A 24,603-nucleotide genomic window follows, 5' to 3' on the forward strand; every position below is an offset into this window, starting at 1 on the left:
AGTTGTGATTTCTGAGTTCTGAATTCCAAGTTCTGAGTCATCATTTCTGAATTCTGAGTTCTGAGTTATGAATTCTCAACTCTTAGTTCTGAGATCTGAGTTCGGAGTTGTAAACTGCAGCCTGTATTCTGAATTCAGAGTTGTGGATTCTGAGATCAGAATTCAGAGTTGTGAGTTGTGAGTTCTGAATTCTGAGTACTGAATTTTGAGTTCTGAGTTCCGAATTCTGTGTTCTGGGTTCTGAATTTGGATTTCTGAATTCTGATTTGTGAATTTTGAGAACTGAGCCTCATTTATGAATTCCTAGTCACAAATTCTGTGTTGCGAATTGTGACTTCTGAGTTCTGAAATTTCAACTCTGACTTCTTTGTCTGAGTTAGGAGTCCGAATATCTGAGTGCTCTATTTTGAAGTCTAAATATCGAGTTCTGAGTTCTGAGTTTTGAGTTCTGAATTCTGAGTTCTGACTTCTGAGTCTTGTGTTCTGAGTTATGAAATTGAGTTCTGAAATTAGAGTTCTGAATTCAGGGTTGTAAACTCTGAGTTCTGGTTCCTGAGGTCTGCATTCTGAGTTCTGAGTGCTGAGTTCTGAATTGTGAGTTTGAGTTCTGCGTGCTGAATTCTGAATACTGATCACTGTATTGTGTGTTCTGATTTCTAAGTTGTCAATTCTGTGTGCTGAACTGCGAGATCTGAATACTGAGTTGTCATGCTGAGTTCTCAACTCTGAGTTCTGAATTCTGAGTTCTGAGTTCTGAGATATGAATCTAATTTCTGAATTCTGAGTTCTGAGTCCTGCGTTCTGAGGAATGAGTTCTCAATCCAAAGTGCTACACTCTGAGATCTGAATTTGAATTCCGAGTGGTTAGTTCTATTTTCTGAGTTTTGAATTCTGAGATTTGAGATTTTGTTGTGAATTACATTTTGTGAGTGCCGAGTTCTGAATTTTGAGGTCTGAATCTTGAGTACTGTATTCTGAGTTCTGAGTTCAAATTTTTCAATTGCGTTCAGAATTCTGAGTTACAAATTCTGAGTTCACAGTTTCTAGTTCTGGCTACTGAGTTCTGAATTTTGTGTTCTGCGTTCTGAGTTCTGCGTTCTGAGTTCTGAGTTCTGATAACTGAGTTCTGAATTCTTAGCTGTGAAATCTGAGTTCTGAGTTCTCATTTCCCAGTTCTGAATACTGAGTTATGAATTCTCAACTCTTAGCTCTTAGATCTGAGTTCGGAGTCTAAATTCTACAATCTGTATTCTGATTTCAGAGTTGTGAATTCTGTGACCAGAATTCAGAGTGGTGATTTCTGAGTTCTGAGTACTGAGTACTGAATTTTGAGTTCTGAGTCCCGAATTCTGTGTTCCGGTTCTGAATTCGGACTTCTGAATTCTGAATTTTGAATTCTGAGATCTGTATCTCAGTTCTGATTTCTGAGTCACCGATTCTGAGTTAGTATTGTGAGGAATTTATTCTGAGTTCTGACTTCAAAGTTCTCAATTGCGTTCTGAATTCTGAGTTCTGATTTCACAATTCTGAGTTACAGTTCTGATTTCTGCGTTTTGAGTTCTGAATTGTGTGTTCTGAATTCTGAGTGCTGAGAACTGAGTTCTTTGTTATGAGTCTTGAGTTCTGATGTCTGAGTTCTTTGTTCTGAATTGTAAGTTATGAAGTCCGTATTCTGAGTTCCAAATACTCATTTCCCAGTTCTGATATTCGAGTTTGAATTCTGAGTTCAGAATTCGAAGGTGAGAATTCTGGGTTATGAATTCTGGGTTCTGAATACTGAGTTGTGATTTCTGAGTTCTGAATTCCAAGTTCTGAGTCATCATTTCTGAATTCTGAGTTCTGAGTTATGAATTCTCAACTCTTAGTTCTGAGATCTGAGTTCGGAGTTGTAAACTGCAGCCTGTATTCTGAATTCAGAGTTGTGGATTCTGAGATCAGAATTCAGAGTTGTGAGTTCTGAATTCTGAGTACTGAATTTTGAGTTCTGAGTTCCGAATTCTGTGTTCTGGGTTCTGAATTTGGATTTCTGAATTCTGATTTGTGAATTTTGAGAACTGAGCCTCATTTATGAATTCCTAGTCACAAATTCTGTGTTGCGAATTGTGACTTCTGAGTTCTGAAATTTCAACTCTGACTTCTTTGTCTGAGTTAGGAGTCCGAATATCTGAGTGCTCTATTTTGAAGTCTAAATATCGAGTTCTGAGTTCTGAGTTTTGAGTTCTGAATTCTGAGTTCTGACTTGTGAGTCTTGTGTTCTGAGTTATGAAATTGAGTTCTGAAATTAGAGTTCTGAATTCAGGGTTGTAAACTCTGAGCTCTGGTTCCTGAGGTCTGCATTCTGAGTTCTGAGTGCTGAGTTCTCAATTGTGAGTTTGAGTTCTGCGTGCTGAATTCTGAATACTGATCACTGTATTGTGTGTTCTGATTTCTAAGTTGTCAATTCTGTGTGCTGAACTGCGAGATCTGAATACTGAGTTGTCATGCTGAGTTCTCAACTCTGAGTTCTGAATTCTGAGTTCTGAGTTCTGAGATATGAATCTAATTTCTGAATTCTGAGTTCTGAGTTCTGCGTTCTGAGGAATGAGTTCTCAATCCAAAGTGCTACACTCTGAGATCTGAATTTGAATTCCGAGTGGTTAGTTCTATTTTCTGAGTTTTGAATTCTGAGATTTGAGGTTTTGTTGTGAATTACATTTTGTGAGTGCCGAGTTCTGAATTTTGAGGTCTGAATCTTGAGTACTGTATTCTGAGTTCTGAGTTCAAATTTTTCAATTGCGTTCAGAATTCTGAGTTACAAATTCTGAGTTCACAGTTTCTAGTTCTGACTACTGAGTTCTGAATTTTGTGTTCTGCGTTCTGAGTTCTGAGTTCTGATAACTGAGTTCTGAATTCTTAGCTGTGAAATCTGAGTTCTGAGTTCTCATTTCCCAGTTCTGAATACTGAGTTATGAATTCTCAACTCTTCGCTCTTAGATCTGAGTTCGGAGTCTAAATTCTACAGTCTGTATTCTGATTTCAGAGTTGTGAATTCTGTGACCAGAATTCAGAGTGGTGATTTCTGAGTTCTGAGTACTGAGTACTGAATTTTGAGTTCTGAGTCCCGAATTCTGTGTTCCGGTTCTGAATTCGGACTTCTGAATTCTGAATTTTGAATTCTGAGATCTGTATCTCAGTTCTGATTTCTGAGTCACCGATTCTGAGTTAGTATTGTGAGGAATTTATTCTGAGTTCTGACTTCAAAGTTCTCCATTGCGTTCTGAATTCTGAGTTGTGATTTCACAATTCTGAGTTACAGTTCTGATTTCTGCGTTTTGAGTTCTGAATTGTGTGTTCTGAATTCTGAGTGCTGAGAACTGAGTTCTTTGTTATGAGTCTTGAGTTCTGATGTCTGAGTTCTTTATTCTGAATTCTAAGTTATGAAGTCCGTATTCTGAGTTCCAAATACTCATTTCCCAGTTCTGATATTCGAGTTTGAATTCTGAGTTCAGAATTCGAAGGTGAGAATTCTGGGTTATGAATTCTGGGTTCTGAATACTGAGTTGTGATTTCTGAGTTCTGAATTCCAAGTTCTGAGTCATCATTTCTGAATTCTGAGTTCTGAGTTATGAATTCTCAACTCTTAGTTCTGAGATCTGAGTTCGGAGTTGTAAACTGCAGCCTGTATTCTGAATTCAGAGTTGTGGATTCTGAGATCAGAATTCAGAGTTGTGAGTTGTGAGTTCTGAATTCTGAGTACTGAATTTTGAGTTCTGAGTTCCGAATTCTGTGTTCTGGGTTCTGAATTTGGATTTCTGAATTCTGATTTGTGAATTTTGAGAACTGAGCCTCATTTATGAATTCCTAGTCACAAATTCTGTGTTGCGAATTGTGACTTCTGAGTTCTGAAATTTCAACTCTGACTTCTTTGTCTGAGTTAGGAGTCCGAATATCTGAGTGCTCTATTTTGAAGTCTAAATATCGAGTTCTGAGTTCTGAGTTTTGAGTTCTGAATTCTGAGTTCTGACTTCTGAGTCTTGTGTTCTGAGTTATGAAATTGAGTTCTGAAATTAGAGTTCTGAATTCAGGGTTGTAAACTCTGAGTTCTGGTTCCTGAGGTCTGCATTCTGAGTTCTGAGTGCTGAGTTCTGAATTGTGAGTTTGAGTTCTGCGTGCTGAATTCTGAATACTGATCACTGTATTGTGTGTTCTGATTTCTAAGTTGTCAATTCTGTTTGCTGAACTGCGAGATCTGAATACTGAGCTGTCATGCTGAGTTCTCAACTCTGAGTTCTGAATTCTGAGTTCTGAGTTCTGAGATATGAATCTAATTTCTGAATTCTGAGTTCTGAGTTCTGCGTTCTGAGGAATGAGTTCTCAATCCAAAGTGCTACACTCTGAGATCTGAATTTGAATTCCGAGTGGTTAGTTCTATTTTCTGAGTTTTGAATTCTGAGATTTGAGATTTTGTTGTGAATTACATTTTGTGAGTGCCGAGTTCTGAATTTTGAGGTCTGAATCTTGAGTACTGTATTCTGAGTTCTGAGTTCAAATTTTTCAATTGCGTTCAGAATTCTGAGTTACAAATTCTGAGTTCACAGTTTCTAGTTCTGGCTACTGAGTTCTGAATTTTGTGTTCTGCGTTCTGAGTTCTGAATTCTGAATTCTGAGTTCTGATAACTGAGTTCTGAATTCTTAGCTGTGAAATCTGAGGTCTGAGTTCTCATTTCCCAGTTCTGAATACTGAGTTATGAATTCTCAACTCTTCGCTCTTAGATCTGAGTTCGGAGTCTAAATTCTACAGTCTGTATTCTGATTTCAGAGTTGTGAATTCTGTGACCAGAATTCAGAGTGGTGATTTCTGAGTTCTGAGTACTGAGTACTGAATTTTGAGTTCTGAGTCCCGAATTCTGTGTTCCGGTTCTGAATTCGGACTTCTGAATTCTGAATTTTGAATTCTGAGATCTGTATCTCAGTTCTGATTTCTGAGTCGCCGATTCTGAGTTAGTATTGTGAGGAATTTATTCTGAGTTCTGACTTCAAAGTTCTCAATTGCGTTCTGAATTCTGAGTTCTGATTTCACAATTCTGAGTTACAGTTCTGATTCCTGCGTTTTGAGTTCTGAATTGTGTGTTCTGAATTCTGAGTGCTGAGAACTGAGTTCTTTGTTATGAGTCTTGAGTTCTGATGTCTGAGTTCTTTGTTCTGAATTCTAAGTTATGAAGTCCGTATTCTGAGTTCCAAATACTCATTTCCCAGTTCTGATATTCGAGTTTGAATTCTGAGTTCAGAATTCGAAGGTGAGAATTCTGGGTTATGAATTCTGGGTTCTGAATACTGAGTTGTGATTTCTGAGTTCTGAATTCCAAGTTCTGAGTCATCATTTCTGAATTCTGAGTTCTGAGTTATGAATTCTCAACTCTTAGTTCTGAGATCTGAGTTCGGAGTTGTAAACTGCAGCCTGTATTCTGAATTCAGAGTTGTGGATTCTGAGATCAGAATTCAGAGTTGTGAGTTGTGAGTTCTGAATTCTGAGTACTGAATTTTGAGTTCTGAGTTCCGAATTCTGTGTTCTGGGTTCTGAATTTGGATTTCTGAATTCTGATTTGTGAATTTTGAGAACTGAGCCTCATTTATGAATTCCTAGTCACAAATTCTGTGTTGCGAATTGTGACTTCTGAGTTCTGAAATTTCAACTCTGACTTCTTTGTCTGAGTTAGGAGTCCGAATATCTGAGTGCTCTATTTTGAAGTCTAAATATCGAGTTCTGAGTTCTGAGTTTTGAGTTCTGAATTCTGAGTTCTGACTTCTGAGTCTTGTGTTCTGAGTTATGAAATTGAGTTCTGAAATTAGAGTTCTGAATTCAGGGTTGTAAACTCTGAGTTCTGGTTCCTGAGGTCTGCATTCTGAGTTCTGAGTGCTGAGTTCTGAATTGTGAGTTTGAGTTCTGCGTGCTGAATTCTGAATACTGATCACTGTATTGTGTGTTCTGATTTCTAAGTTGTCAATTCTGTGTGCTGAACTGCGAGATCTGAATACTGAGTTGTCATGCTGAGTTCTCAACTCTGAGTTCTGAGTTCTGAGTTCTGAGTTCTGAGATATGAATCTAATTTCTGAATTCTGAGTTCTGAGTTCTGCGTTCTGAGGAATGAGTTCTCAATCCAAAGTGCTACACTCTGAGATCTGAATTTGAATTCCGAGTGGTTAGTTCTATTTTCTGAGTTTTGAATTCTGAGATTTCAGATTTTGTTGTGAATTACATTTTGTGAGTGCCGAGTTCTGAATTTTGAGGTCTGAATCTTGAGTACTGTATTCTGAGTTCTGAGTTCAAATTTTTCAATTGCGTTCAGAATTCTGAGTTACAAATTCTGAGTTCACAGTTTCTACTTCTGACTACTGAGTTCTGAATTTTGTGTTCTGCGTTCTGAGTTCTGAGTTCTGATAACTGAGTTCTGAATTCTTAGCTGTGAAATCTGAGTTCTGAGTTCTCATTTCCCAGTTCTGAATACTGAGTTATGAGTTCTCAACTCTTAGCTCTTAGATCTGAGTTCAGAGTCTAAATTCTACAGTCTGTATTCTGATTTCAGAGTTGTGAATTCTGTGACCAGAATTCAGAGTGGTGATTTCTGAGTTCTGAGTACTGAGTACTGAATTTTGAGTTCTGAGTCCCGAATTCTGTGTTCCGGTTCTGAATTCGGACTTCTGAATTCTGAATTTTGAATTCTGAGATCTGTATCTCAGTTCTGATTTCTGAGTCACCGATTCTGAGTTAGTATTGTGAGGAATTTATTCTGAGTTCTGACTTCAAAGTTCTCCATTGCGTTCTGAATTCTGAGTTCTGATTTCACAATTCTGAGTTACAGTTCTGATTTCTGCGTTTTGAGTTCTGAATTGTGTGTTCTGAATTCTGAGTGCTGAGAACTGAGTTCTTTGTTATGAGTCTTGAGTTCTGATGTCTGAGTTCTTTGTTCTGAATTCTAAGTTATGAAGTCCGTATTCTGAGTTCCAAATACTCATTTCCCAGTTCTGATATTCGAGTTTGAATTCTGAGTTCAGAATTCGAAGGTGAGAATTCTGGGTTATGAATTCTGGGTTCTGAATACTGAGTTGTGATTTCTGAGTTCTGAATTCCAAGTTCTGAGTCATCATTTCTGAATTCTGAGTTCTGAGTTATGAATTCTCAACTCTTAGTTCTGAGATCTGAGTTCGGAGTTGTAAACTGCAGCCTGTATTCTGAATTCAGAGTTGTGGATTCTGAGATCAGAATTCAGAGTTGTGAGTTCTGAATTCTGAGTACTGAATTTTGAGTTCTGAGTTCCGAATTCTGTGTTCTGGGTTCTGAATTTGGATTTCTGAATTCTGATTTGTGAATTTTGAGAACTGAGCCTCATTTATGAATTCCTAGTCACAAATTCTGTGTTGCGAATTGTGACTTCTGAGTTCTGAAATTTCAACTCTGACTTCTTTGTCTGAGTTAGGAGTCCGAATATCTGAGTGCTCTATTTTGAAGTCTAAATATCGAGTTCTGAGTTCTGAGTTTTGAGTTCTGAATTCTGAGTTCTGACTTCTGAGTCTTGTGTTCTGAGTTATGAAATTGAGTTCTGAAATTAGAGTTCTGAATTCAGGGTTGTAAACTCTGAGTTCTGGTTCCTGAGGTCTGCATTCTGAGTTCTGAGTGCTGAGTTCTGAATTGTGAGTTTGAGTTCTGCGTGCTGAATTCTGAATACTGATCACTGTATTGTGTGTTCTGATTTCTAAGTTGTCAATTCTGTTTGCTGAACTGCGAGATCTGAATACTGAGTTGTCATGCTGAGTTCTCAACTCTGAGTTCTGAATTCTGAGTTCTGAGTTCTGAGATATGAATCTAATTTCTGAATTCTGAGTTCTGAGTTCTGCGTTCTGAGGAATGAGTTCTCAATCCAAAGTGCTACACTCTGAGATCTGAATTTGAATTCCGAGTGGTTAGTTCTATTTTCTGAGTTTTGAATTCTGAGATTTGAGGTTTTGTTGTGAATTACATTTTGTGAGTGCCGAGTTCTGAATTTTGAGGTCTGAATCTTGAGTACTGTATTCTGAGTTCTGAGTTCAAATTTTTCAATTGCGTTCAGAATTCTGAGTTACAAATTCTGAGTTCACAGTTTCTAGTTCTGGCTACTGAGTTCTGAATTTTGTGTTCTGCGTTCTGAGTTCTGAATTCTGAATTCTGAGTTCTGATAACTGAGTTCTGAATTCTTCGCTGTGAAATCTGAGTTCTGAGTTCTCATTTCCCAGTTCTGAATACTGAGTTATGAATTCTCAACTCTTAGCTCTTAGATCTGAGTTTGGAGTCTAAATTCTACAGTCTGTATTCTGATTTCAGAGTTGTGAATTCTGTGACCAGAATTCAGAGTGGTGATTTCTGAGTTCTGAGTACTGAGTACTGAATTTTGAGTTCTGAGTCCCGAATTCTGTGTTCCGGTTCTGAATTCGGACTTCTGAATTCTGAATTTTGAATTCTGAGATCTGTATCTCAGTTCTGATTTCTGAGTCACCGATTCTGAGTTAGTATTGTGAGGAATTTATTCTGAGTTCTGACTTCAAAGTTCTCAATTGCGTTCTGAATTCTGAGTTCTGATTTCACAATTCTGAGTTACAGTTCTGATTTCTGCGTTTTGAGTTCTGAATTGTGTGTTCTGAATTCTGAGTGCTGAGAACTGAGTTCTTTGTTATGAGTCTTGAGTTCTGATGTCTGAGTTCTTTGTTCTGAATTCTAAGTTATGAAGTCCGTATTCTGAGTTCCAAATACTCATTTCCCAGTTCTGATATTCGAGTTTGAATTCTGAGTTCAGAATTCGAAGGTGAGAATTCTGGGTTATGAATTCTGGGTTCTGAATACTGAGTTGTGATTTCTGAGTTCTGAATTCCAAGTTCTGAGTCATCATTTCTGAATTCTGAGTTCTGAGTTATGAATTCTCAACTCTTAGTTCTGAGATCTGAGTTCGGAGTTGTAAACTGCAGCCTGTATTCTGAATTCAGAGTTGTGGATTCTGAGATCAGAGTTGTGAGTTGTGAGTTGTGAATTCTGAGTACTGAATTTTGAGTTCTGAGTTCCGAATTCTGTGTTCTGGGTTCTGAATTTGGATTTCTGAATTCTGATTTGTGAATTTTGAGAACTGAGCCTCATTTATGAATTCCTAGTCACAAATTCTGTGTTGCGAATTGTGACTTCTGAGTTCTGAAATTTCAACTCTGACTTCTTTGTCTGAGTTAGGAGTCCGAATATCTGAGTGCTCTATTTTGAAGTCTAAATATCGAGTTCTGAGTTCTGAGTTTTGAGTTCTGAATTCTGAGTTCTGACTTCTGAGTCTTGTGTTCTGAGTTATGAAATTGAGTTCTGAAATTAGAGTTCTGAATTCAGGGTTGTAAACTCTGAGTTCTGGTTCCTGAGGTCTGCATTCTGAGTTCTGAGTGCTGAGTTCTGAATTGTGAGTTTGAGTTCTGCGTGCTGAATTCTGAATACTGATCACTGTATTGTGTGTTCTGATTTCTAAGTTGTCAATTCTGTGTGCTGAACTGCGAGATCTGAATACTGAGTTGTCATGCTGAGTTCTCAACTCTGAGTTCTGAATTCTGAGTTCGGAGTTCTGAGATATGAATCTAATTTCTGAATTCTGAGTTCTGAGTCCTGCGTTCTGAGGAATGAGTTCTCAATCCAAAGTGCTACACTCTGAGATCTGAATTTGAATTCCGAGTGGTTAGTTCTATTTTCTGAGTTTTGAATTCTGAGATTTGAGATTTTGTTGTGAATTACATTTTGTGAGTGCCGAGTTCTGAATTTTGAGGTCTGAATCTTGAGTACTGTATTCTGAGTTCTGAGTTCAAATTTTTCAATTGCGTTCAGAATTCTGAGTTACAAATTCTGAGTTCACAGTTTCTAGTTCTGGCTACTGAGTTCTGAATTTTGTGTTCTGCATTCTGAGTTCTGAATTCTGAATTCTGAGTTCTGATAACTGAGTTCTGAATTCTTCGCTGTGAAATCTGAGTTCTGAGTTCTCATTTCCCAGTTCTGAATACTGAGTTATGAATTCTCAACTCTTAGCTCTTAGATCTGAGTTTGGAGTCTAAATTCTACAGTCTGTATTCTGATTTCAGAGTTGTGAATTCTGTGACCAGAATTCAGAGTGGTGATTTCTGAGTTCTGAGTACTGAGTACTGAATTTTGAGTTCTGAGTCCCGAATTCTGTGTTCCGGTTCTGAATTCGGACTTCTGAATTCTGAATTTTGAATTCTGAGATCTGTATCTCAGTTCTGATTTCTGAGTCGCCGATTCTGAGTTAGTATTGTGAGGAATTTATTCTGAGTTCTGACTTCAAAGTTCTCAATTGCGTTCTGAATTCTGAGTTCTGATTTCACAATTCTGAGTTACAGTTCTGATTTCTGCGTTTTGAGTTCTGAATTGTGTGTTCTGAATTCTGAGTGCTGAGAACTGAGTTCTTTGTTATGAGTCTTGAGTTCTGATGTCTGAGTTCTTTGTTCTGAATTCTAAGTTATGAAGTCCGTATTCTGAGTTCCAAATACTCATTTCCCAGTTCTGATATTCGAGTTTGAATTCTGAGTTCAGAATTCGAAGGTGAGAATTCTGGGTTATGAATTCTGGGTTCTGAATACTGAGTTGTGATTTCTGAGTTCTGAATTCCAAGTTCTGAGTCATCATTTCTGAATTCTGAGTTCTGAGTTATGAATTCTCAACTCTTAGTTCTGAGATCTGAGTTCGGAGTTGTAAACTGCAGCCTGTATTCTGAATTCAGAGTTGTGGATTCTGAGATCAGAATTCAGAGTTGTGAGTTCTGAATTCTGAGTACTGAATTTTGAGTTCTGAGTTCCGAATTCTGTGTTCTGGGTTCTGAATTTGGATTTCTGAATTCTGATTTGTGAATTTTGAGAACTGAGCCTCATTTATGAATTCCTAGTCACAAATTCTGTGTTGCGAATTGTGACTTCTGAGTTCTGAAATTTCAACTCTGACTTCTTTGTCTGAGTTAGGAGTCCGAATATCTGAGTGCTCTATTTTGAAGTCTAAATATCGAGTTCTGAGTTCTGAGTTTTGAGTTCTGAATTCTGAGTTCTGACTTCTGAGTCTTGTGTTCTGAGTTATGAAATTGAGTTCTGAAATTAGAGTTCTGAATTCAGGGTTGTAAACTCTGAGTTCTGGTTCCTGAGGTCTGCATTCTGAGTTCTGAGTGCTGAGTTCTGAATTGTGAGTTTGAGTTCTGCGTGCTGAATTCTGAATACTGATCACTGTATTGTGTGTTCTGATTTCTAAGTTGTCAATTCTGTGTGCTGAACTGCGAGATCTGAATACTGAGTTGTCATGCTGAGTTCTCAACTCTGAGTTCTGAATTCTGAGTTCTGAGTTCTGAGATATGAATCTAATTTCTGAATTCTGAGTTCTGAGTTCTGCGTTCTGAGGAATGAGTTCTCAATCCAAAGTGCTACACTCTGAGATCTGAATTTGAATTCCGAGTGGTTAGTTCTATTTTCTGAGTTTTGAATTCTGAGATTTGAGATTTTGTTGTGAATTACATTTTGTGAGTGCCGAGTTCTGAATTTTGAGGTCTGAATCTTGAGTACTGTATTCTGAGTTCTGAGTTCAAATTTTTCAATTGCGTTCAGAATTCTGAGTTACAAATTCTGAGTTCACAGTTTCTAGTTCTGACTACTGAGTTCTGAATTTTGTGTTCTGCGTTCTGCGTTCTGAGTTCTGATAACTGAGTTCTGAATTCTTAGCTGTGAAATCTGAGTTCTGAGTTCTCATTTCCCAGTTCTGAATACTGAGTCATGAATTCTCAACTCTTAGCTCTTAGATCTGAGTTCGGAGTCTAAATTCTACAGTCTGTATTCTGATTTCAGAGTTGTGAATTCTGTGACCAGAATTCAGAGTGGTGATTTCTGAGTTCTGAGTACTGAGTACTGAATTTTGAGTTCTGAGTCCCGAATTCTGTGTTCCGGTTCTGAATTCGGACTTCTGAATTCTGAATTTTGAATTCTGAGATCTGTATCTCAGTTCTGATTTCTGAGTCGCCGATTCTGAGTTAGTATTGTGAGGAATTTATTCTGAGTTCTGACTTCAAAGTTCTCCATTGCGTTCTGAATTCTGAGTTCTGATTTCACAATTCTGAGTTACAGTTCTGATTCCTGCGTTTTGAGTTCTGAATTGTGTGTTCTGAATTCCGAGTGCTGAGAACTGAGTTCTTTGTTATGAGTTTTGAGTTCTGATGTCTGAGTTCTTTGTTCTGAATTCTAAGTTATGAAGTCCGTATTCTGAGTTCCAAATACTCATTTCCCAGTTCTGATATTCGAGTTTGAATTCTGAGTTCAGAATTCGAAGGTGAGAATTCTGGGTTATGAATTCTGGGTTCTGAATACTGAGTTGTGATTTCTGAGTTCTGAATTCCAAGTTCTGAGTCATCATTTCTGAATTCTGAGTTCTGAGTTATGAATTCTCAACTCTTAGTTCTGAGATCTGAGTTCGGAGTTGTAAACTGCAGCCTGTATTCTGAATTCAGAGTTGTGGATTCTGAGATCAGAATTCAGAGTTGTGAGTTCTGAATTCTGAGTACTGAATTTTGAGTTCTGAGTTCCGAATTCTGTGTTCTGGGTTCTGAATTTGGATTTCTGAATTCTGATTTGTGAATTTTGAGAACTGAGCCTCATTTATGAATTCCTAGTCACAAATTCTGTGTTGCGAATTGTGACTTCTGAGTTCTGAAATTTCAACTCTGACTTCTTTGTCTGAGTTAGGAGTCCGAATATCTGAGTGCTCTATTTTGAAGTCTAAATATCGAGTTCTGAGTTCTGAGTTTTGAGTTCTGAATTCTGAGTTCTGACTTCTGAGTCTTGTGTTCTGAGTTATGAAATTGAGTTCTGAAATTAGAGTTCTGAATTCAGGGTTGTAAACTCTGAGTTCTGGTTCCTGAGGTCTGCATTCTGAGTTCTGAGTGCTGAGTTCTGAATTGTGAGTTTGAGTTCTGCGTGCTGAATTCTGAATACTGATCACTGTATTGTGTGTTCTGATTTCTAAGTTGTCAATTCTGTGTGCTGAACTGCGAGATCTGAATACTGAGTTGTCATGCTGAGTTCTCAACTCTGAGTTCTGAATTCTGAGTTCGGAGTTCTGAGATATGAATCTAATTTCTGAATTCTGAGTTCTGAGTTCTGCGTTCTGAGGAATGAGTTCTCAATCCAAAGTGCTACACTCTGAGATCTGAATTTGAATTCCGAGTGGTTAGTTCTATTTTCTGAGTTTTGAATTCTGAGATTTGAGGTTTTGTTGTGAATTACATTTTGTGAGTGCCGAGTTCTGAATTTTGAGGTCTGAATCTTGAGTACTGTATTCTGAGTTCTGAGTTCAAATTTTTCAATTGCGTTCAGAATTCTGAGTTACAAATTCTGAGTTCACAGTTTCTAGTTCTGGCTACTGAGTTCTGAATTTTGTGTTCTGCGTTCTGAGTTCTGAGTTCTGATAACTGAGTTCTGATAACTGAGTTCTGAATTCTTAGCTGTGAAATCTGAGTTCTGAGTTCTCATTTCCCAGTTCTGAATTCATCCCAGTTATGAATTCTCAACTCTTAGCTCTTAGATCTGAGTTCGGAGTCTAAATTCTACAGTCTGTATTCTGATTTCAGAGTTGTGAATTCTGTGACCAGAATTCAGAGTGGTGATTTCTGAGTTCTGAATACTGAGTACTGAATTTTGAGTTCTGAGTCCCGAATTCTGTGTTCCGGTTCTGAATTCGGACTTTTGAATTCTGAATTTTGAATTCTGAGATCTGTATCTCAGTTCTGATTTCTGAGTCGCCGATTCTGAGTTAGTATTGTGAGGAATTTATTCTGAGTTCTGACTTCAAAGTTCTCAATTGCGTTCTGAATTCTGAGTTCTGATTTCACAAATCTGAGTTACAGTTCTGATTCCTGCGTTTTGAGTTCTGAATTGTGTGTTCTGAATTCCGAGTGCTGAGAACTGAGTTCTTTGTTATGAGTCTTGAGTTCTGATGTCTGAGTTCTTTGTTCTGAATTCTAAGTTATGAAGTCCGTATTCTGAGTTCCAAATACTCATTTCCCAGTTCTGATATTCGAGTTTGAATTCTGAGTTCAGAATTCGAAGGTGAGAATTCTGGGTTATGAATTCTGGGTTCTGAATACTGAGTTGTGATTTCTGAGTTCTGAATTCCAAGTTCTGAGTCATCATTTCTGAGTTCTGAGTTCTGAGTTATGAATTCTCAACTCTTAGTTCTGAGATCTGACTTCGGAGTTGTAAACTGCAGCCTGTATTCTGAATTCAGAGTTGTGGATTCTGAGATCAGAATTCAGAGTTGTGAGTTGTGAGTTCTGAATTCTGAGTACTGAATTTTGAGTTCTGAGTTCCGAATTCTGTGTTCTGGGTTCTGAATTTGGATTTCTGAATTCTGATTTGTGAATTTTGAGAACTGAGCCTCATTTATGAATTCCTAGTCACAAATTCTGTGTTGCGAATTGTGACTTCTGAGTTCTGAAATTTCAACTCTGACTTCTTTGTCTGAGTTAGGAGTCCGAATATCTGAGTGCTCTATTTTGAAGTCTAAATATCGAGTTCTGAGTTCTGAGTTTTGAGTTCTGAATTCTGAGTTCTGACTTCTGAGTCTTGTGTTCTGAGTTATGAAATTGAGTTCTGAAATTAGAGTTCTGAATTCAGGGTTGTAAACTCTGAGCTCTGGTTCCTGAGGTCTGCATTCTGAGTTCTGAGTGCTGAGTTCTGAATTGTGAGTTTGAGTTCTGCGTGCTGAATTCTGAATACTGATCACTGTATTGTGTGTTCTGATTTCTAAGTTGTCAATTCTGTGTGCTGAACTGCGAGATCTGAATACTGAGTTGTCATGCTGAGTTCTCAACTCTGAGTTCTGAATTCTGAGTTCTGAGTTCTGAGATATGAATCTAATTTCTGAATTCTGAGTTCTGAGTTCTGCGTTCTGAGGAATGAGTTCTCAATCCAAAGTGCTACACTCTGAGATCTGAATTTGAATTCCGAGTGGTTAGTTCTATTTTCTGAGTTTTGAATTCTGAGATTTGAGATTTTGTTGTGAATTACATTTTGTGAGTGCCGAGTTCTGAATTTTGAGGTCTGAATCTTGAGTACTGTATTCTGAGTTCTGAGTTCAAATTTTTCAATTGCGTTCAGAATTCTGAGTTACAAATTCTGAGTTCACAGTTTCTAGTTCTGACTACTGAGTTCTGAATTTTGTGTTCTGCGTTCTGAGTTCTGAATTCTGAATTCTGAGTTCTGATAACTGAGTTCTGAATTCTTAGCTGTGAAATCTGAGTTCTGAGTTCTCATTTCCCAGTTCTGAATACTGAGTTATGAATTCTCAACTCTTAGCTCTTAGATCTGAGTTCGGAGTCTAAATTCTACAGTCTGTATTCTGATTTCAGAGTTGTGAATTCTGTGACCAGAATTCAGAGTGGTGATTTCTGAGTTCTGAGTACTGAGTACTGAATTTTGAGTTCTGAGTCCCGAATTCTGTGTTCCGGTTCTGAATTCGGACTTCTGAATTCTGAATTTTGAATTCTGAGATCTGTATCTCAGTTCTGATTTCTGAGTCGCCGATTCTGAGTTAGTATTGTGAGGAATTTATTCTGAGTTCTGACTTCAAAGTTCTCAATTGCGTTCTGAATTCTGAGTTCTGATTTCACAATTCTGAGTTACAGTTCTGATTCCTGCGTTTTGAGTTCTGAATTGTGTGTTCTGAATTCTGAGTGCTGAGAACTGAGTTCTTTGTTATGAGTCTTGAGTTCTGATGTCTGAGTTCTTTGTTCTGAATTCTAAGTTATGAAGTCCGTATTCTGAGTTCCAAATACTCATTTCCCAGTTCTGATATTCGAGTTTGAATTCTGAGTTCAGAATTCGAAGGTGAGAATTCTGGGTTATGAATTCTGGGTTCTGAATACTGAGTTGTGATTTCTGAGTTCTGAATTCCAAGTTCTGAGTCATCATTTCTGAATTCTGAGTTCTGAGTTATGAATTCTCAACTCTTAGTTGTGAGATCAGAGTTCGGAGTTGTAAACTGCAGCCTGTATTCTGAATTCAGAGTTGTGGATTCTGAGATCAGAATTCAGAGATGTGAGTTGTGAGTTCTGAATTCTGAGTACTGAATTTTGAGTTCTGAGTTCCGAATTCTGTGTTCTGGGTTCTGAATTTGGATTTCTGAATTCTGATTTGTGAATTTTGAGAACTGAGCCTCATTTATGAATTCCTAGTCACAAATTCTGTGTTGCGAATTGTGACTTCTGAGTTCTGAAATTTCAACTCTGACTTCTTTGTCTGAGTTAGGAGTCCGAATATCTGAGTGCTCTATTTTGAAGTCTAAATATCGAGTTCTGAGTTCTGAGTTTTGAGTTCTGAATTCTGAGTTCTGACTTCTGAGTCTTGTGTTCTGAGTTATGAAATTGAGTTCTGAAATTAGAGTTCTGAATTCAGGGTTGTAAACTCTGAGCTCTGGTTCCTGAGGTCTGCATTCTGAGTTCTGAGTGCTGAGTTCTGAATTGTGAGTTTGAGTTCTGCGTGCTGAATTCTGAATACTGATCACTGTATTGTGTGTTCTGATTTCTAAGTTGTCAATTCTGTGTGCTGAACTGCGAGATCTGAATACTGAGTTGTCATGCTGAGTTCTCAACTCTGAGTTCTGAATTCTGAGTTCTGAGTTCTGAGATATGAATCTAATTTCTGAATTCTGAGTTCTGAGTCCTGCGTTCTGAGGAATGAGTTCTCAATCCAAAGTGCTACACTCTGAGATCTGAATTTGAATTCCGAGTGGTTAGTTCTATTTTCTGAGTTTTGAATTCTGAGATTTGAGATTTTGTTGTGAATTACATTTTGTGAGTGCCGAGTTCTGAATTTTGAGGTCTGAATCTTGAGTACTGTATTCTGAGTTCTGAGTTCAAATTTTTCAATTGCGTTCAGAATTCTGAGTTACAAATTCTGAGTTCACAGTTTCTAGTTCTGGCTACTGAGTTCTGAATTTTGTGTTCTGCGTTCTGAGTTCTGAATTCTGAATTCTGAGTTCTGATAACTGAGTTCTGAATTCTTAGCTGTGAAATCTGAGGTCTGAGTTCTCATTTCCCAGTTCTGAATACTGAGTTATGAATTCTCAACTCTTCGCTCTTAGATCTGAGTTCGGAGTCTAAATTCTACAGTCTGTATTCTGATTTCAGAGTTGTGAATTCTGTGACCAGAATTCAGAGTGGTGATTTCTGAGTTCTGAGTACTGAGTACTGAATTTTGAGTTCTGAGTCCCGAATTCTGTGTTCCGGTTCTGAATTCGGACTTCTGAATTCTGAATTTTGAATTCTGAGATCTGTATCTCAGTTCTGATTTCTGAGTCGCCGATTCTGAGTTAGTATTGTGAGGAATTTATTCTGAGTTCTGACTTCAAAGTTCTCAATTGCGTTCTGAATTCTGAGTTCTGATTTCACAATTCTGAGTTACAGTTCTGATTCCTGCATTTTGAGTTCTGAATTGTGTGTTCTGAATTCTGAGTGCTGAGAACTGAGTTCTTTGTTATGAGTCTTGAGTTCTGATGTCTGAGTTCTTTGTTCTGAATTCTAAGTTATGAAGTCCGTATTCTGAGTTCCAAATACTCATTTCCCAGTTCTGATATTCGAGTTTGAATTCTGAGTTCAGAATTCGAAGGTGAGAATTCTGGGTTATGAATTCTGGGTTCTGAATACTGAGTTGTGATTTCTGAGTTCTGAATTCCAAGTTCTGAGTCATCATTTCTGAATTCTGAGTTCTGAGTTATGAATTCTCAACTCTTAGTTCTGAGATCTGAGTTCGGAGTTGTAAACTGCAGCCTGTATTCTGAATTCAGAGTTGTGGATTCTGAGATCAGAATTCAGAGTTGTGAGTTGTGAGTTCTGAATTCTGAGTACTGAATTTTGAGTTCTGAGTTCCGAATTCTGTGTTCTGGGTTCTGAATTTGGATTTCTGAATTCTGATTTGTGAATTTTGAGAACTGAGCCTCATTTATGAATTCCTAGTCACAAATTCTGTGTTGCGAATTGTGACTTCTGAGTTCTGAAATTTCAACTCTGACTTCTTTGTCTGAGTTAGGAGTCCGAATATCTGAGTGCTCTATTTTGAAGTCTAAATATCGAGTTCTGAGTTCTGAGTTTTGAGTTCTGAATTCTGAGTTCTGACTTCTGAGTCTTGTGTTCTGAGTTATGAAATTGAGTTCTGAAATTAGAGTTCTGAATTCAGGGTTGTAAACTCTGAGTTCTGGTTCCTGAGGTCTGCATTCTGAGTTCTGAGTGCTGAGTTCTGAATTGTGAGTTTGAGTTCTGCGTGCTGAATTCTGAATACTGATCACTGTATTGTGTGTTCTGATTTCTAAGTTGTCAATTCTGTGTGCTGAACTGCGAGATCTGAATACTGAGTTGTCATGCTGAGTTCTCAACTCTGAGTTCTGAGTTCTGAGTTCTGAGTTCTGAGATATGAATCTAATTTCTGAATTCTGAGTTCTGAGTTCTGCGTTCTGAGGAATGAGTTCTCAATCCAAAGTGCTACACTCTGAGATCTGAATTTGAATTCCGAGTGGTTAGTTCTATTTTCTGAGTTTTGAATTCTGAGATTTCAGATTTTGTTGTGAATTACATTTTGTGAGTGCCGAGTTCTGAATTTTGAGGTCTGAATCTTGAGTACTGTATTCTGAGTTCTGAGTTCAAATTTTTCAATTGCGTTCAGAATTCTGAGTTACAAATTCTGAGTTCACAGTTTCTACTTCTGACTACTGAGTTCTGAATTTTGTGTTCTGCGTTCTGAGTTCTGAGTTCTGATAACTGAGTTCTGAATTCTTAGCTGTGAAATCTGAGTTCTGAGTTCTCATTTCCCAGTTCTGAATACTGAGTTATGAGTTCTCAACTCTTAGCTCTTAGATCTGAGTTCAGAGTCTAAATTCTACAGTCTGTATTCTGATTTCAGAGTTGTGAATTCTGTGACCAGAATTCAGAGTGGTGATTTCTGAGTTCTGAGTACTGAGTACTGAATTTTGAGTTCTGAGTCCCGAATTCTGTGTTCCGGTTCTGAATTCGGACTTCTGAATTCTGAATTTTGAATTCTGAGATCTGTATCTCAGTTCTGATTTCTGAGTCACCGATTCTGAGTTAGTATTGTGAGGAATTTATTCTGAGTTCTGACTTCAAAGTTCTCCATTGCGTTCTGAATTCTGAGTTCTGATTTCACAATTCTGAGTTACAGTTCTGATTTCTGCGTTTTGAGTTCTGAATTGTGTGTTCTGAATTCTGAGTGCTGAGAACTGAGTTCTTTGTTATGAGTCTTGAGTTCTGATGTCTGAGTTCTTTGTTCTGAATTCTAAGTTATGAAGTCCGTATTCTGAGTTCCAAATACTCATTTCCCAGTTCTGATATTCGAGTTTGAATTCTGAGTTCAGAATTCGAAGGTGAGAATTCTGGGTTATGAATTCTGGGTTCTGAATACTGAGTTGTGATTTCTGAGTTCTGAATTCCAAGTTCTGAGTCATCATTTCTGAATTCTGAGTTCTGAGTTATGAATTCTCAACTCTTAGTTCTGAGATCTGAGTTCGGAGTTGTAAACTGCAGCCTGTATTCTGAATTCAGAGTTGTGGATTCTGAGATCAGAATTCAGAGTTGTGAGTTCTGAATTCTGAGTACTGAATTTTGAGTTCTGAGTTCCGAATTCTGTGTTCTGGGTTCTGAATTTGGATTTCTGAATTCTGATTTGTGAATTTTGAGAACTGAGCCTCATTTATGAATTCCTAGTCACAAATTCTGTGTTGCGAATTGTGACTTCTGAGTTCTGAAATTTCAACTCTGACTTCTTTGTCTGAGTTAGGAGTCCGAATATCTGAGTGCTCTATTTTGAAGTCTAAATATCGAGTTCTGAGTTCTGAGTTTTGAGTTCTGAATTCTGAGTTCTGACTTCTGAGTCTTGTGTTCTGAGTTATGAAATTGAGTTCTGAAATTAGAGTTCTGAATTCAGGGTTGTAAACTCTGAGTTCTGGTTCCTGAGGTCTGCATTCTGAGTTCTGAGTGCTGAGTTCTGAATTGTGAGTTTGAGTTCTGCGTGCTGAATTCTGAATACTGATCACTGTATTGTGTGTTCTGATTTCTAAGTTGTCAATTCTGTTTGCTGAACTGCGAGATCTGAATACTGAGTTGTCATGCTGAGTTCTCAACTCTGAGTTCTGAATTCTGAGTTCTGAGTTCTGAGATATGAATCTAATTTCTGAATTCTGAGTTCTGAGTTCTGCGTTCTGAGGAATGAGTTCTCAATCCAAAGTGCTACACTCTGAGATCTGAATTTGAATTCCGAGTGGTTAGTTCTATTTTCTGAGTTTTGAATTCTGAGATTTGAGGTTTTGTTGTGAATTACATTTTGTGAGTGCCGAGTTCTGAATTTTGAGGACTGAATCTTGAGTACTGTATTCTGAGTTCTGAGTTCAAATTTTTCAATTGCGTTCAGAATTCTGAGTTACAAATTCTGAGTTCACAGTTTCTAGTTCTGGCTACTGAGTTCTGAATTTTGTGTTCTGCGTTCTGAGTTCTGAATTCTGAATTCTGAGTTCTGATAACTGAGTTCTGAATTCTTCGCTGTGAAATCTGAGTTCTGAGTTCTCATTTCCCAGTTCTGAATACTGAGTTATGAATTCTCAACTCTTAGCTCTTAGATCTGAGTTTGGAGTCTAAATTCTACAGTCTGTATTCTGATTTCAGAGTTGTGAATTCTGTGACCAGAATTCAGAGTGGTGATTTCTGAGTTCTGAGTACTGAGTACTGAATTTTGAGTTCTGAGTCCCGAATTCTGTGTTCCGGTTCTGAATTCGGACTTCTGAATTCTGAATTTTGAATTCTGAGATCTGTATCTCAGTTCTGATTTCTGAGTCACCGATTCTGAGTTAGTATTGTGAGGAATTTATTCTGAGTTCTGACTTCAAAGTTCTCCATTGCGTTCTGAATTCTGAGTTCTGATTTCACAATTCTGAGTTACAGTTCTGATTTCTGCGTTTTGAGTTCTGAATTGTGTGTTCTGAATTCTGAGTGCTGAGAACTGAGTTCTTTGTTATGAGTCTTGAGTTCTGATGTCTGAGTTCTTTGTTCTGAATTCTAAGTTATGAAGTCCGTATTCTGAGTTCCAAATACTCATTTCCCAGTTCTGATATTCGAGTTTGAATTCTGAGTTCAGAATTCGAAGGTGAGAATTCTGGGTTATGAATTCTGGGTTCTGAATACTGAGTTGTGATTTCTGAGTTCTGAATTCCAAGTTCTGAGTCATCATTTCTGAATTCTGAGTTCTGAGTTATGAATTCTCAACTCTTAGTTCTGAGATCTGAGTTCGGAGTTGTAAACTGCAGCCTGTATTCTGAATTCAGAGTTGTGGATTCTGAGATCAGAATTCAGAGTTGTGAGTTCTGAATTCTGAGTACTGAATTTTGAGTTCTGAGTTCCGAATTCTGTGTTCTGGGTTCTGAATTTGGATTTCTGAATTCTGATTTGTGAATTTTGAGAACTGAGCCTCATTTATGAATTCCTAGTCACAAATTCTGTGTTGCGAATTGTGACTTCTGAGTTCTGAAATTTCAACTCTGACTTCTTTGTCTGAGTTAGGAGTCCGAATATCTGAGTGCTCTATTTTGAAGTCTAAATATCGAGTTCTGAGTTCTGAGTTTTGAGTTCTGAATTCTGAGTTCTGACTTCTGAGTCTTGTGTTCTGAGTTATGAAATTGAGTTCTGAAATTAGAGTTCTGAATTCAGGGTTGTAAACTCTGAGTTCTGGTTCCTGAGGTCTGCATTCTGAGTTCTGAGTGCTGAGTTCTGAATTGTGAGTTTGAGTTCTGCGTGCTGAATTCTGAATACTGATCACTGTATTGTGTGTTCTGATTTCTAAGTTGTCAATTCTGTTTGCTGAACTGCGAGATCTGAATACTGAGTTGTCATGCTGAGTTCTCAACTCTGAGTTCTGAATTCTGAGTTCTGAGTTCTGAGATATGAATCTAATTTCTGAATTCTGAGTTCTGAGTTCTGCGTTCTGAGGAATGAGTTCTCAATCCAAAGTGCTACACTCTGAGATCTGAATTTGAATTCCGAGTGGTTAGTTCTATTTTCTGAGTTTTGAATTCTGAGATTTGAGATTTTGTTGTGAATTACATTTTGTGAGTGCCGAGTTCTGAATTTTGAGGTCTGAATCTTGAGTACTGTATTCTGAGTTCTGAGTTCAAATTTTTCAATTGCGTTCAGAATTCTGAGTTACAAATTCTGAGTTCACAGTTTCTAGTTCTGGCTACTGAGTTCTGAATTTTGTGTTCTGCATTCTGAGTTCTGAATTCTGAATTCTGAGTTCTGATAACTGAGTTCTGAATTCTTCGCTGTGAAATCTGAGTTCTGAGTTCTCATTTCCCAGTTCTGAATACTGAGTTATGAATTCTCAACTCTTAGCTCTTAGATCTGAGTTTGGAGTCTAAATTCTACAGTCTGTATTCTGATTTCAGAGTTGTGAATTCTGTGACCAGAATTCAGAGTGGTGATTTCTGAGTTCTGAGTACTGAGTACTGAATTTTGAGTTCTGAGTCCCGAATTCTGTGTTCCGGTTCTGAATTCGGACTTCTGAATTCTGAATTTTGAATTCTGAGATCTGTATCTCAGTTCTGATTTCTGAGTCGCCGATTCTGAGTTAGTATTGTGAGGAATTTATTCTGAGTTCTGACTTCAAAGTTCTCAATTGCGTTCTGAATTCTGAGTTCTGATTTCACAATTCTGAGTTACAGTTCTGATTTCTGCGTTTTGAGTTCTGAATTGTGTGTTCTGAATTCTGAGTGCTGAGAACTGAGTTCTTTGTTATGAGTCTTGAGTTCTGATGTCTGAGTTCTTTATTCTGAATTCTAAGTTATGAAGTCCGTATTCTGAGTTCCAAATACTCATTTCCCAGTTCTGATATTCGAGTTTGAATTCTGAGTTCAGAATTCGAAGGTGAGAATTCTGGGTTATGAATTCTGGGTTCTGAATACTGAGTTGTGATTTCTGAGTTCTGAATTCCAAGTTCTGAGTCATCATTTCTGAATTCTGAGTTCTGAGTTATGAATTCTCAACTCTTAGTTCTGAGATCTGAGTTCGGAGTTGTAAACTGCAGCCTGTATTCTGAATTCAGAGTTGTGGATTCTGAGATCAGAATTCAGAGTTGTGAGTTCTGAATTCTGAGTACTGAATTTTGAGTTCTGAGTTCCGAATTCTGTGTTCTGGGTTCTGAATTTGGATTTCTGAATTCTGATTTGTGAATTTTGAGAACTGAGCCTCATTTATGAATTCCTAGTCACAAATTCTGTGTTGCGAATTGTGACTTCTGAGTTCTGAAATTTCAACTCTGACTTCTTTGTCTGAGTTAGGAGTCCGAATATCTGAGTGCTCTATTTTGAAGTCTAAATATCGAGTTCTGAGTTCTGAGTTTTGAGTTCTGAATTCTGAGTTCTGACTTCTGAGTCTTGTGTTCTGAGTTATGAAATTGAGTTCTGAAATTAGAGTTCTGAATTCAGGGTTGTAAACTCTGAGTTCTGGTTCCTGAGGTCTGCATTCTGAGTTCTGAGTGCTGAGTTCTGAATTGTGAGTTTGAGTTCTGCGTGCTGAATTCTGAATACTGATCACTGTATTGTGTGTTCTGATTTCTAAGTTGTCAATTCTGTTTGCTGAACTGCGAGATCTGAATACTGAGTTGTCATGCTGAGTTCTCAACTCTGAGTTCTGAATTCTGAGTTCTGAGTTCTGAGATATGAATCTAATTTCTGAATTCTGAGTTCTGAGTTCTGCGTTCTGAGGAATGAGTTCTCAATCCAAAGTGCTACACTCTGAGATCTGAATTTGAATTCCGAGTGGTTAGTTCTATTTTCTGAGTTTTGAATTCTGAGATTTGAGATTTTGTTGTGAATTACATTTTGTGAGTGCCGAGTTCTGAATTTTGAGGTCTGAATCTTGAGTACTGTATTCTGAGTTCTGAGTTCAAATTTTTCAATTGCGTTCAGAATTCTGAGTTACAAATTCTGAGTTCACAGTTTCTAGTTCTGGCTACTGAGTTCTGAATTTTGTGTTCTGCATTCTGAGTTCTGAATTCTGAATTCTGAGTTCTGATAACTGAGTTCTGAATTCTTCGCTGTGAAATCTGAGTTCTGAGTTCTCATTTCCCAGTTCTGAATACTGAGTTATGAATTCTCAACTCTTAGCTCTTAGATCTGAGTTTGGAGTCTAAATTCTACAGTCTGTATTCTGATTTCAGAGTTGTGAATTCTGTGACCAGAATTCAGAGTGGTGATTTCTGAGTTCTGAGTACTGAGTACTGAATTTTGAGTTCTGAGTCCCGAATTCTGTGTTCCGGTTCTGAATTCGGACTTCTGAATTCTGAATTTTGAATTCTGAGATCTGTATCTCAGTTCTGATTTCTGAGTCGCCGATTCTGAGTTAGTATTGTGAGGAATTTATTCTGAGTTCTGACTTCAAAGTTCTCAATTGCGTTCTGAATTCTGAGTTCTGATTTCACAATTCTGAGTTACAGTTCTGATTTCTGCGTTTTGAGTTCTGAATTGTGTGTTCTGAATTCTGA

Source organism: Ochotona princeps, chromosome Y (assembly GCF_030435755.1).
Source record: "Ochotona princeps isolate mOchPri1 chromosome Y, mOchPri1.hap1, whole genome shotgun sequence".
NCBI classification, from domain to species: Eukaryota; Metazoa; Chordata; class Mammalia; order Lagomorpha; family Ochotonidae; genus Ochotona; species Ochotona princeps.